At 36.7% G+C, this 11,308-nt stretch overlaps 1 long non-coding RNA gene across 1 annotated transcript in view; it reads right to left on the minus strand.

Moving 5' to 3' along the window:
• LOC111827343 overlaps nucleotides 1-11,008 on the minus strand; it is a 32,273-nt gene extending 21,265 nt beyond the window's left edge. Inside the window, exon 1 of the long non-coding RNA XR_002830849.1 lies at nucleotides 10,933-11,008. This is a non-coding gene — a long non-coding RNA (uncharacterized LOC111827343). The remainder of the gene's footprint in view (nucleotides 1-10,932) is intronic.
• Nucleotides 11,009-11,308: the final 300 nt, after the last annotated feature.

Raw genomic sequence — 11,308 nt, forward strand, 5'->3', positions numbered from 1 at the left:
TCTCTTAGATTGAAAATAATCCTGAAGAAAAATAATTTTAAAATCTTTTTTAAATATATATTTTTATTGATTTCAGAGAAGAAGGGAGAGGGAGGGAGAGATAGAAACATCAATGATAAGAGAGAATCATTGATTGAGTGGCTGCCTCCTGCATGTCCCCCACTGGGGATCGAGTCCACAACCTGGGCATGTGCCCTGACCGGGAATCGAACCGTGACCTCCTGGTTCATAGGTTGATGCTTAACCACTGAGCCATGCTGGACAGGCTTATTTTAAAACCTTAATACTAAAAATAATATTGAGCACTTACATTGTTCTCACAATGTACCGTGCACAGTTCCAAGCACTTTTCAAATGTCAACACACTTAATCCTCACCATCACCCTGTAATATAAATGCTAGTAGTATCCTCATCTTACAGATGAAGAAACTGAGGCACATAATGTTTAAATAACTTGTCCAAGGTCACATGGACAAGTGGTGGAACTGGGATTTTAAATCTAGCCACCTGGCTCCCGAGTCTGTACTCTCGAACGTTACATAAAGAAAATTATTTCCAACGCTTCCACTGTTATTTCCTTCCATCTCATTTCCCATTGCTCCTTTATTTTTCATAAGGTTTCTCTGATCTCTAGGCCAAATGAGATTCCAAAAATAACAATTTTAATTTTCAAATCGAGGGCATGATTTGTAAATGGACCAAGTTATTTTTGTGAACCCTACATAAAATTCAGGAGCAGAACTTCGGGAAGGAACTTCCAGATGGCAGTAAATCTTCACAGTTCAGTAATTAAGCCTTTTGAGAATGTAACTCGGTTATGGAGCCACCGCCTGATTAACTGTACAATATCAATTATATCAAATGGTGCTACTTTAATTCTGTCAAAATTTAGAGAAACCTGACATGCTGACACGAGACTCTGTGAAGTGTGATAATGAGCTGCCAAGTGTCATAACGTGCCACGGGAGGGGGGAAACACCCTTGCTTTCAGACTAAAGATTTTTTCCCCTTTATTCCTTTTAGAGCGTGCTTTATTAAACAGCATGGACATCCAGGTACCTACACTTCTCCTGTTTGAAATGAACAGCCTAATCTTTTTTAGTTTTCTAAATGAAGTTTAAGTGATATAAGCCAATCTTATAGAAGAAAATACACATAACATTTCTTTTTGGCTCAGAATAATTATCTATCTAGAAAATTAGAGCCTTAAACCTTTGTTGCCCGGTTCCTGTGAGAAATGGTTCTCAGAAAGTTAACTTGAACTTTCCAAAAGTGAAAAGTTTGACTTGCCTAATTTTACAGTGGCAGACACTTGTCTGGTCATTAAGGACAAATCCAGCCTGTTTAAATAGCAAAGCTGGAGTTGTTAAGTGACAGGCTCTTTCACCAAAGTTTGGCGTTCTTTAAAAGAAAGGTATGCCCTTTCACACAAAAAAATAGAAGAGAAATTATTAGAGAAATACAATATCATCCAATGGAAGAGCTTAAGGTTTCATCAATAAAGTAATGTGTAGTTAAAAAGCACAAGCCACTCAGTTGTGATTTTTGCATCGTTACTTTAATGCAATGTTCAAATATTAAATTTTCTCCTTGTGTCCTGAAGTAGACAAAAGAAGCTCTTCAATATGACTTGGAGAGACGGCCTTAACGAGCACTCTACCATGGAAAATTCAGTCCCTTTCATGTAGTGGTGATCATCTCTTTCTGAACAACTACCATATATGCACTTCTTGACCTCCTTTTTACCTTCATTTACAGTTAATTTCTGGATATTTCCATTCAGAAATACCAGCACCCCAAATCCTACATTTAACTGAAATGTCTAAAACCCAATCCATCAGATTGTCCACCCCTTCCCAACTGGTTGTCTCCCTCTCTTTCCTTTAGTCAGGAGAATCATCATTTTCCAAGTTGCCCAAAGTTGAAACATCACAGTCTTCTTTATTTCTTCTTGTCTTACCCCCCTCTTGGTATCCTATAGATTTGTAACCTATTTATTGAAACTTTTGAATTCAATAGGATACAAACCTAAAGAAAGGTTTTATTTTTCTTGAATCACTGTTTTCAACCAGTCAAAACTTTGCCATCGCTTAATGACATTTGGAGAAGATTCCAGTCTCCTAGGGCTCCCTACCATCATTGTTTTGGTCTCTCCTCTTTCAGAACTCTTCATCTCCTGTGGTTATCCTTTCTGCCTCTCTCTGCTGATCATCTCCTCACCTGGCAGCCTTTCTCCTTAGGTACCGGCAAGATGGATTGAACCTTTCATTTGTGGTTCTTGGCTCACAAGAAACATAGGCAGTCCTGCAAGGACAAATGGTAGAGTACTTGAATGATGCATTACCTTCCTGTCTTTGTCCTGTTATCACTTTCCAAGTATATATTTTTCTTGGCTCTGGTAGGCTCAGGCTAAAACAAAAAAATCTGTTGGCTGAACTGGATGATGTTACTCTTCACTACTGGCAGACACTTTTAATTTTTTATGAGTGATTTTCTTGAAGTTCTTCTCTTGTTGGTTTTTGGTAAGGAGCACATCCTCCCATCCCACTGTCTTCTTCCATCTATGGTGGGTCAGGGGCTGGGCGGGGGGTGGGGGTTGGGGGTTGGGGGTATATAGTAAATAAAAATCACAGCACTTCATATCTCCTGTGTATTCTGTTTATGTAGTCAGTAAGGCAGGGTACAGCAGAGATAATAGCTGTCTATTAGGTAATTGTACCTACTTATATTTGACACCTCAAGATCTCATCATATTCCTAGAAATCAGGAAGTCTCTTAGAGCGATGGCACTTACCAACTTCCCTGGCCTATATGGGTCGGATTTTACAGATCTATTCAAAGATGCTAGTGGCCTCTTCTCATGCATTTCTCAATATTTTAGAGAAAAGAGCATACTCTGAGCCCTCCTGTGAGACATGATAAAAAGGATATATATGATATATACAGTTTGACATTTCCATCTTCCTAAGCTTTTGGATTATTTCCTCTACATTATGCAAGGAAAATTCTGGACTCATACCTTCATTAGCCATCATCCACCACTGAATCCACGTTTCAGTTAAGCATACAAACAAACTTAGATTCAGGTGCAGGAGTTTCCACATTGAACTCAAAATTTTTGACGAACACATCATATTGATAACTTTGCTCTGATCCAAAGTCTATTCCATCCACTTGATTTAATATTGATAACATTCACATTCTTCAGAAATTTGTCTTTAACCATTAGCAAAATCTCACAGTTCATTAGGTATGGTCAGATTTTGTACATTAGGTATGTTTGGATTTGACTCTGGTTATAGCTATGGAATCAGTGAAGTGTTTTGGAGGTTGTTTAGAAGGGTAAGCTTTACTTTGCAAGGTAACTATGTTAGTGAAGTTGGTTGTACCAAGTCCTTATGTGAGGAAATGATTGTCTTCTCAGATACTTCTGCTGGCAAGAGAGGTTCAGGGGGATTTGACAGCTCCATGTTTTTACTTGTCAGAGTACACTCAGATGTGCTCATTCCTTGTTTTAATATCCATTTATTTCCAATCAAATTCTAAGTTTCATACAAAAGGTTTGGCAAGGCTGTGAATCCAAGTTATTCTATATAATAAAAGGCTAATATGCAATTGACCAAATGGCGGAATGACTGGTCGCTATGATGCACACTGACCACCAGGGGACAGATGCTCAACACAGGAGCTTCCCCCTGGTGGTCAATGTGTTCCCACAGGGGGTCACCACTCAACCAGAAGCTGGGCTCATGGCTGGCGAGCGCAGCAGTGGTGGTGGGAGCCTCTTCCACCTCCGTGGCAGCGCTAAGGATGTCCAACTGTGGGGAGCGGGCCTAAGCCATCAGTCGGACATCCCCCGAGGGCTCCCAGACTGTGAGAGGGCGCAGGTCCGGCTGAGGGACCCCATTGAGTGCACGAATATTGTGCATCGGTCCTCTAGTATTTTAATATGTTACAATACTCAGTTGTTGAGTCTAAATCCCAGCCATTTCTGCTCAATACCTAGCTAATTGTAGAGAGCACCTGGGAAGGCACATGGGCATTTCTTTAATTATTGTCAGCTGAAGCCAGTGGTGTTGGCAAAGCCATGTCCTGGAAAACACACTTTGCCAAAAGGCAGGAGTGTTGTCAGCTTGACCTTCAGCCCAGGTACCAGGGGGTGGGTTTTGTTATTTAAATCCAGTCAAGCACCAGGAATGAATATGACTTGGGCTCACCCAAGAATGCAAATAATCTCCTTTGTCTTGACTTTTAGTAAAACTTCCTGTTTTTTGCTGTATAAAATAAATACGCTGTATTGGCTTGGGGTCACTGTCTCTGTACCTGTCCTGGTCAGAGGACAGTGGTCCCACCCGGCCCCAGCTTTTTTCTTCCATCTCTGTGTCTGTCTCTTTCATTTTCTCAATCCCCAGCCACCCCTACTCAGGATCTGGACCACTCTCTAGCTGTGCTGGATGCGGAGAAGAGACACATTTACAGCTAAGTTATCATTCAATACACATTTCTAAACAAAGACAATGAATGTTTAATATTTGAGGACCTTGCTGAGAGAACCATGTACTAAGATATCAATTGTTAACTACTAGTAAGTATGAAAGAATAAAATGCAAGGAACAATGTTGGGCGAATAAATTGGTACAGACTTAAGCAAATCAAATTAAATACTGAGTATTAAAGAGAGACTAATTTGAGGACCTTTCAAAGTAAAGAAGAGATAAAATATTAGGTGTGACAGGTTTTATGATTATTCAACAAATATTCACTTACTACTCTCCATCCTCCACATGCATGAGAGGAATATACTTCTCCACAAAATTGATGTTGGCCTTAGACTTGAAACTTTTTAAAAAATATATTTTTATTGATTTCAGAGAGGAAGGGAGAGGGAGAGAAAGATAGAAACATCAATGATGAGAGGGAATCATCCATCAGCTGCCTCCTGCACACCCCCCACGGGGATGGAGCCTGAAACCCGGGCATGTGCCCTTGACTAGAATCAAACCCGAGACTCTTCAGTCCACAGGCCAACGCTCTATCCACTGAGACAAACCAGATAGGGTGAAACTTCTTTTGGTCAATGAAATGCTAACAGTCATAATGACAAAAAAGGCTTGAAATGTGCATTCTTCTTACTCTTGTTCTCCTGCTTTTTGCAATGACAAGAATTTGCTTTCAGGTAGTCACAGGTTCAAGAAAGATGAGAGACACCTGGAGCAGATATGGATCCACTGCCCAGTGTGGACCCAGGGTCCAGTCCAGCCTAGCTCAGCCAGACCCAGATGACCCAGACACTTGAGTGAGAAATAGTTTCTTATTGTTGAGGATTCCTGGGATTTAGTAGATGTCAATTAAGCAGCAATACCTGATACATTAGATACTAACAGATATGTTAGATGTAAAAGCAGGGAAAATTGAATTTAAACTATTCTTAGTTCCTTGCATTCTTTGGGAGAAGAGGTATTGGCTTACATATTTCAAATTATTACTGTTTTTTTAAAATGTGATATATGGATATACAAAATTCAAAATGTACGAAGGTTATTCAGTGAAAATTATTTTTCTTTCCTCAGTTATTTCACATGTGCCTATTTCTTCTTTCCAGAGTCAACCACTGTTACCAGTTTCTTAGGTGTGCTTCCAGAGATATTTGTACATGTTCATTTATTTTCCTAACTGTGGATGCAAAAATAGCAACATGTCATAAACACACATAACTATCCCTTGTATTTTCTTATTAAACTGCATAGTTGGAGATTGTTCTGTATCAGTACACATAGGAATGAATGTTTTGAATGCCTATTTTTAAAAAAACAATCTTTAGTATAACCTATTGCTTAAAGTAAATAATTATTTAATTAGTTCCCTTTATCTAGTGATTACCTTTAAAGTTTGTTAATGAAGATAGTGTGTTATATAGTAAGAATGATCACTAAAAGTATAAAAATAGAACACATAAATTTCTAAATTAGTTAAGAAAAAAAGGGAAGAAAGAAAAATTATCTTCCCATTAGAAGGAAGAAACAGTGGCAAAAATATATTTTTTTAAAAAGCATGGTAAATGCAAAGTTCAAATAATATGGTAGAAACAATCCAAATACTCCAGAGACCATCAGCACAATTTATTTATATTATTAGTAAGACTAATTAAAATACAAAGATTTTCAAACAAAGTTTATGCACAGCACATTCACTTAAAAACAACATGATTGAATGTATAAAGATAGAAGAAGAAATATCACAAAATAATTACGAAAAGTAATCTGGCACAAGTATTAAAACAATAAAAAAAACATACCTTAAGAAAATAATTATTAGTATTAATAGAGTATGTATTTAATCATAAAGCTTCAATTCACCAGAAAGATAAAACATTTCTGAGACTGTAGCATATAAGATGTCTCAAATATATAAAGCAAATGTACAGAATAATAAGACATTTTTAAATCCATCATATTTGAATAATTAAGCACCTTGCTCAAAAGTTAATAAATTCAAACTAAGCAAAAAGTGGTAATGGTTTTAATAACAAATTTAAAACTCAATTTATTGGTCAATATAGACCTTCAAAACAAATAGAATATACATTCTTTCCAATAGGATATGAATTATTTATAAAAATAAACCATATATTAGGCTCAGAGAAAACCCCTATAAATTATATAAATTTATAAAATAGATAAGGAAAGAAAGCTCCTAGTCCTATCTTGGAAAACCAGGAGACTAAATTTGAAATAATTGTGAGTCAAAAAATAAATAATAATGTAAACTATGAGTTTAGAACTGGCTATCAGTAAATGCATTATAGTACAAATTTGTGGGACACAGTTATAGAAGTTCTTAGACTTTTTAAACTTTACATATATCTAAGGGAAAACAAGAAAGATAAAAAATAATGAGGTAAACATTGAACTTAGGGAGTTAGAATAAGAACAACAGAATCAAAGCAAGAAAGTAGAAAATAATAAGCAAATGCAGAGATTAGTAAAATAAAATATAAACAAAGAAGATCAATAAAATAAAAACTAGTTAAGACTGACAGAATTTTTCAAGAACAAAAAGAGATGGTACAAATAACCTATATTAGGAAGGAAAATGGATACATAACTACAATAAATTAATGATGTATATTTCTTGGTCTACATAAGGTACAGTTGAAAAATAATCTTTTGTCTTATACTAGATTCTTCTATGCTGTTCATTTGATTCATGCTTGGTTTGAAGCTATGAAGAACTATCAGATTCTTTTTAAACAGCACTGTATCGGTGGCCCTGACAAACAATCACAGAGGTTTTTTTGCATGCACACATTAGCGCTGATTTCTGCTATACCTTCAAATACAACTTTAATGTAGTATAGCTGTGTGGGATTCTGTAATGGCCTAGGGACAATTGTGAGAGGATTGATTTTCCTGTGTGTGTGTGCAGCAGGTCCTACTTATCCTTTGGGGTCTATATAATCTTTCATGATTCCATTTTTCTAGTGTTGAAAGACTAATCCATTGACAGCCATTCTCAGATAATTTTTTTGCTTTCAATCTTTTTCTCCATTTACCAAATACTTATCTTGAAGAATTTCATAGTTGGAAAGAAAACAATAAACTAAGTTGTTTAAGACTCAAATTATATTTTAATGGAATTATAGGCATCAAACATAGCAAAATGGGCAAAGTATTTTATTTTTATTTTTTAAATTCTTTATTGTTTAAAATACAGGTGTACCGGTTAATAATGCAGATTTCATAATCAAAGAAAACACGATAATTTCAAGAGAAACATCAAAAGTGCTTTATTCAAAGTAATGTCCATCACTAGCTACACATTTCCCCCATCTTTCAGGTAATTTGTGGATACCGTCCCAATAGAACTTTTCTTGTTTTGAGGCAAACCATTCAGAGACCCAATTTTCCACTTCGTACGTTTTGAAGGGCTGATCAGAAAGTGCGTGTGCCATTGATCAGAACAAGTGGTAATCTGAAAGAGCAAGGTCTGGTGAATACAGCGGGTGGGTTAATATTTCCCAGGCAAGGTCTTAACGTGTCTTTAACTGGTTTTGAAGTGTGTGATGGTGTGTTATCATGAAGCAAAATTACTTTGCCATGTCTTCTGGAACATTCTGGTCGCTTTATGATCAAAGCATGGTTCAGATTGATTATTTGTTGTCAGTGGCTATCAGTATTAACTCTTTCACTTGGTTTGAGAAGCTCATAATACACCACACCTTCCTGATCCCACCAAACGCAGAGCATTGTCTTCTTTCTGAAGCGATTTGGCCTTGCAGTGGATGTTGATGGTTGACCTGGATCAACCCATGACTGTGTATTTGGGATTCTCAAAATAAATCCACTTTTCATTGCCAGTCACAATTTGATGCAAAAAGACTTTCTTTCCTGCCGCTGAAACAACATTTTACTGGTGACTTTTCTGTTTTCTGTTTGTCTTTTGTTCAGTTTATGTGGCACCCATTTTCCTTCCTTTAAAATCGTTCCCATTTCTTGTAAACCATTGGAAATTGTTTGCTGAGCAACGTTTAATCTTTCTGCAAGTTGTTTTTGAGTTTGACACGCAACTTCATCCAATAATGCTTGTAATTGTTGGTCTTCAAACTTTTTCAGTTGACCTGGATGTTCTTTGTCTTTCACATCGAAAGCACCACTTTTAAAGTGTTTAAACCAGCATTCACAAGTATCTTAAAATGGAGCATGTTCGCCATAAGCTTCCCGAAGTATACAATAACTTTCAGCAGCACTTTTCTTTAAAATAATGAATTAAAACTTCCCACAAATGCTCTTTTTTTGGCACGAAATTCGACATTTTTAAGCATAAAAATATCTATGATGTTAACACCTTCAGCAAATTTGACATATGAAGTTTTGAAGCTTGCTGTTAATACAGCAAAATAGCATAGATATCAAATCATATATATATCAACATATGTATAACTCCATCTATTGAAAAAAATCCGCATTATTAACCGGTACACCTGGTATTACATATGTCTCCTTTTCCCCCCATTGACCTCTCCCTGGCCACTCCCACCCCCCAGCACATGCCCTCACTCCCCTACTGCCTATGTTCATGGGTTATGCATTCAAGTCCTTTGGTTGATCTCTCACCCTCCCCACCGCCTGCCAATGAAGTTGGATGGTCTGTTTGATGCTTCTATGTCTCTGGATCTATTTTAATTCATCAATTTATGTTCATTATATTCCACAAATGAGTGAGATCATGTGATATTTATCTTTCTCTGACTGGCTTATTTCACTTAGCATAATGCTCTCCAGGTCCATCCATGCTGCTGCAAATGGTCAGAGTTCCTTCTTTTTCACAGCAGCATAGTATTCCATTGTGTAAATGTACCATAGTTTTATGGTTTTTTTTAGATTCCATGCAATCCCCATTAAAATACCAATGGCATATTTTAAAGACCTAAAACAAACTCTCCAAAAATTCATATGAAATAAAAAAAGACCCCGAATAGCTGCAGTAATCCTGAGAAAGAACAAAGTTGGAGGGATCACAATACCAGATATAAAGCTATATTACAAAGCCACTGTTCTCAGAACTGCCTTATACTGGCACAATAACAGACAGAGACCAATGGAACAGAACAGAGGACCCAGAATTTGACCCAAGCCATTACGCTCAATTAATATTTGACAAAGGAGGCAAGAGCATGCAATGGAGTCAAGAGTCTCTTCAATGGTATTGGGACAGATACATGGAAAAAAATGAAACTAGACCACCAACTTACACCATTCACAGAAATAAGCTCAGAATGGATAAAGGACTTAAACGTAAGACAGGAAACCATAAAAATCTTAGAAGAATCCGTAGGCAGCAAAATAACAGACATACTGTATGTCTTAGCAATATCTCTACCAATACAGCTCCAGGGCAATGGAAACTAAGGAGAAAATAAAAAATGGGACTACATCAAAATTAAAAGCTTCTGCACAGCAAAAGAAACCATCAACAAAACTACAAGAAAACCCACTGCATGGGAGAACATATTTGCCAATGTTATATTCAATAAGGATTTAATCTCCAAAATTTATAGGGGACTCATACAACTTAACAAAAGGAAGATAAACAATTCAATCAAAAAATGGCAAAGGACCTAAATAGATCCCTTTTGAAAGAGGACATACAGGAGGCCAAGAGGCATATGAAAACATGCTCAAAGTCACCAATCATCCGAGAGATGCAAATCAAAATGACAATGAGGTACCATCTCACACCTGTCAGAATGGCTATCATCAACAAATCAACAAACGACAAGTGCTGGTGAGGATGTGGAGAAAAGGGAACCCTCATGCACTGCTGGTGGGAATGCAGACTGGTGCAGCCACTATGGAAAATAGTATGGAGTCTCCTGAAAAAATTAAAAATGGAACTTGACCCAGGAATCTCATTTCTAGAAATATATCTCAAGAAACTAGAAACACCAATCAGAAAGAATATATGCACCCCTATGTTCATAGCAGCACAATTTACAATAGCTAAGATTTGGAAACAGCTTAAATGCCTATCAGCAGATGGGCAAAGTATTTTCAAATGTATAAGTGTTTGAGGTACTTGGAAACATCATGAATGTTGTTTTCACTTGAGGCTGGCCTTGCAAAACTGATATCATGAAGTTCTAAGTTAGTGTTTCTAACTCACCCCAGTTCAGATTTTTTTTACTTACAAATACATAGAATTTGTTCTTGGAAGAAATTATAGATAAATGAATGTAATTTTACCTACTAGCATATAACTAAAAAAAATTAACAGGTTTAGTCCATGTGAAAAATCAAAGCCAGCTCACTTTGGATAACCTTTTGGCTGGCTGGCTAATGCAGAAAAAGGAACAGACAGAACCAGTTTGAGCAAGTCCAACTTCTAAGTGAGTCACCAGAAGCTACAATGCTAATCTCATTTTTTTTACATACCTGATTGTTTTTCATTCAGGTTTCCTCCAGGGTCAAATAGAGTTTCAGCATTCCAAGAAGAAAGATGGAACTACCTTCTTGTTGTAGAACATTTTGTCTTTATGTCACAAATGTTGATGCATATATTCAACCAACTGCTATTTCCTGGCAAGGATGTTTCAAGTTGATCTTTTCTATTTACATTTCACATGAAGAAAAGAGTATTGTCCCATGAGAAATCTATTTCTTCGCTAGTGTAGGTTCCATATCTGACCATTTGGCCAACTCTGAAAGTAAAGAACAAGACTATATATGAAGCAATTTTTGTGTGATAATCTATCAAAAATTTCATTAGGAGTCCATGACAGAACTGAAATTAGAACTTGAGAATCTACAT

This window comes from Myotis lucifugus, unplaced genomic scaffold (assembly GCF_000147115.1).
Source record: "Myotis lucifugus unplaced genomic scaffold, Myoluc2.0 scaffold_3, whole genome shotgun sequence".
Taxonomy (NCBI): domain Eukaryota; kingdom Metazoa; phylum Chordata; class Mammalia; order Chiroptera; family Vespertilionidae; genus Myotis; species Myotis lucifugus.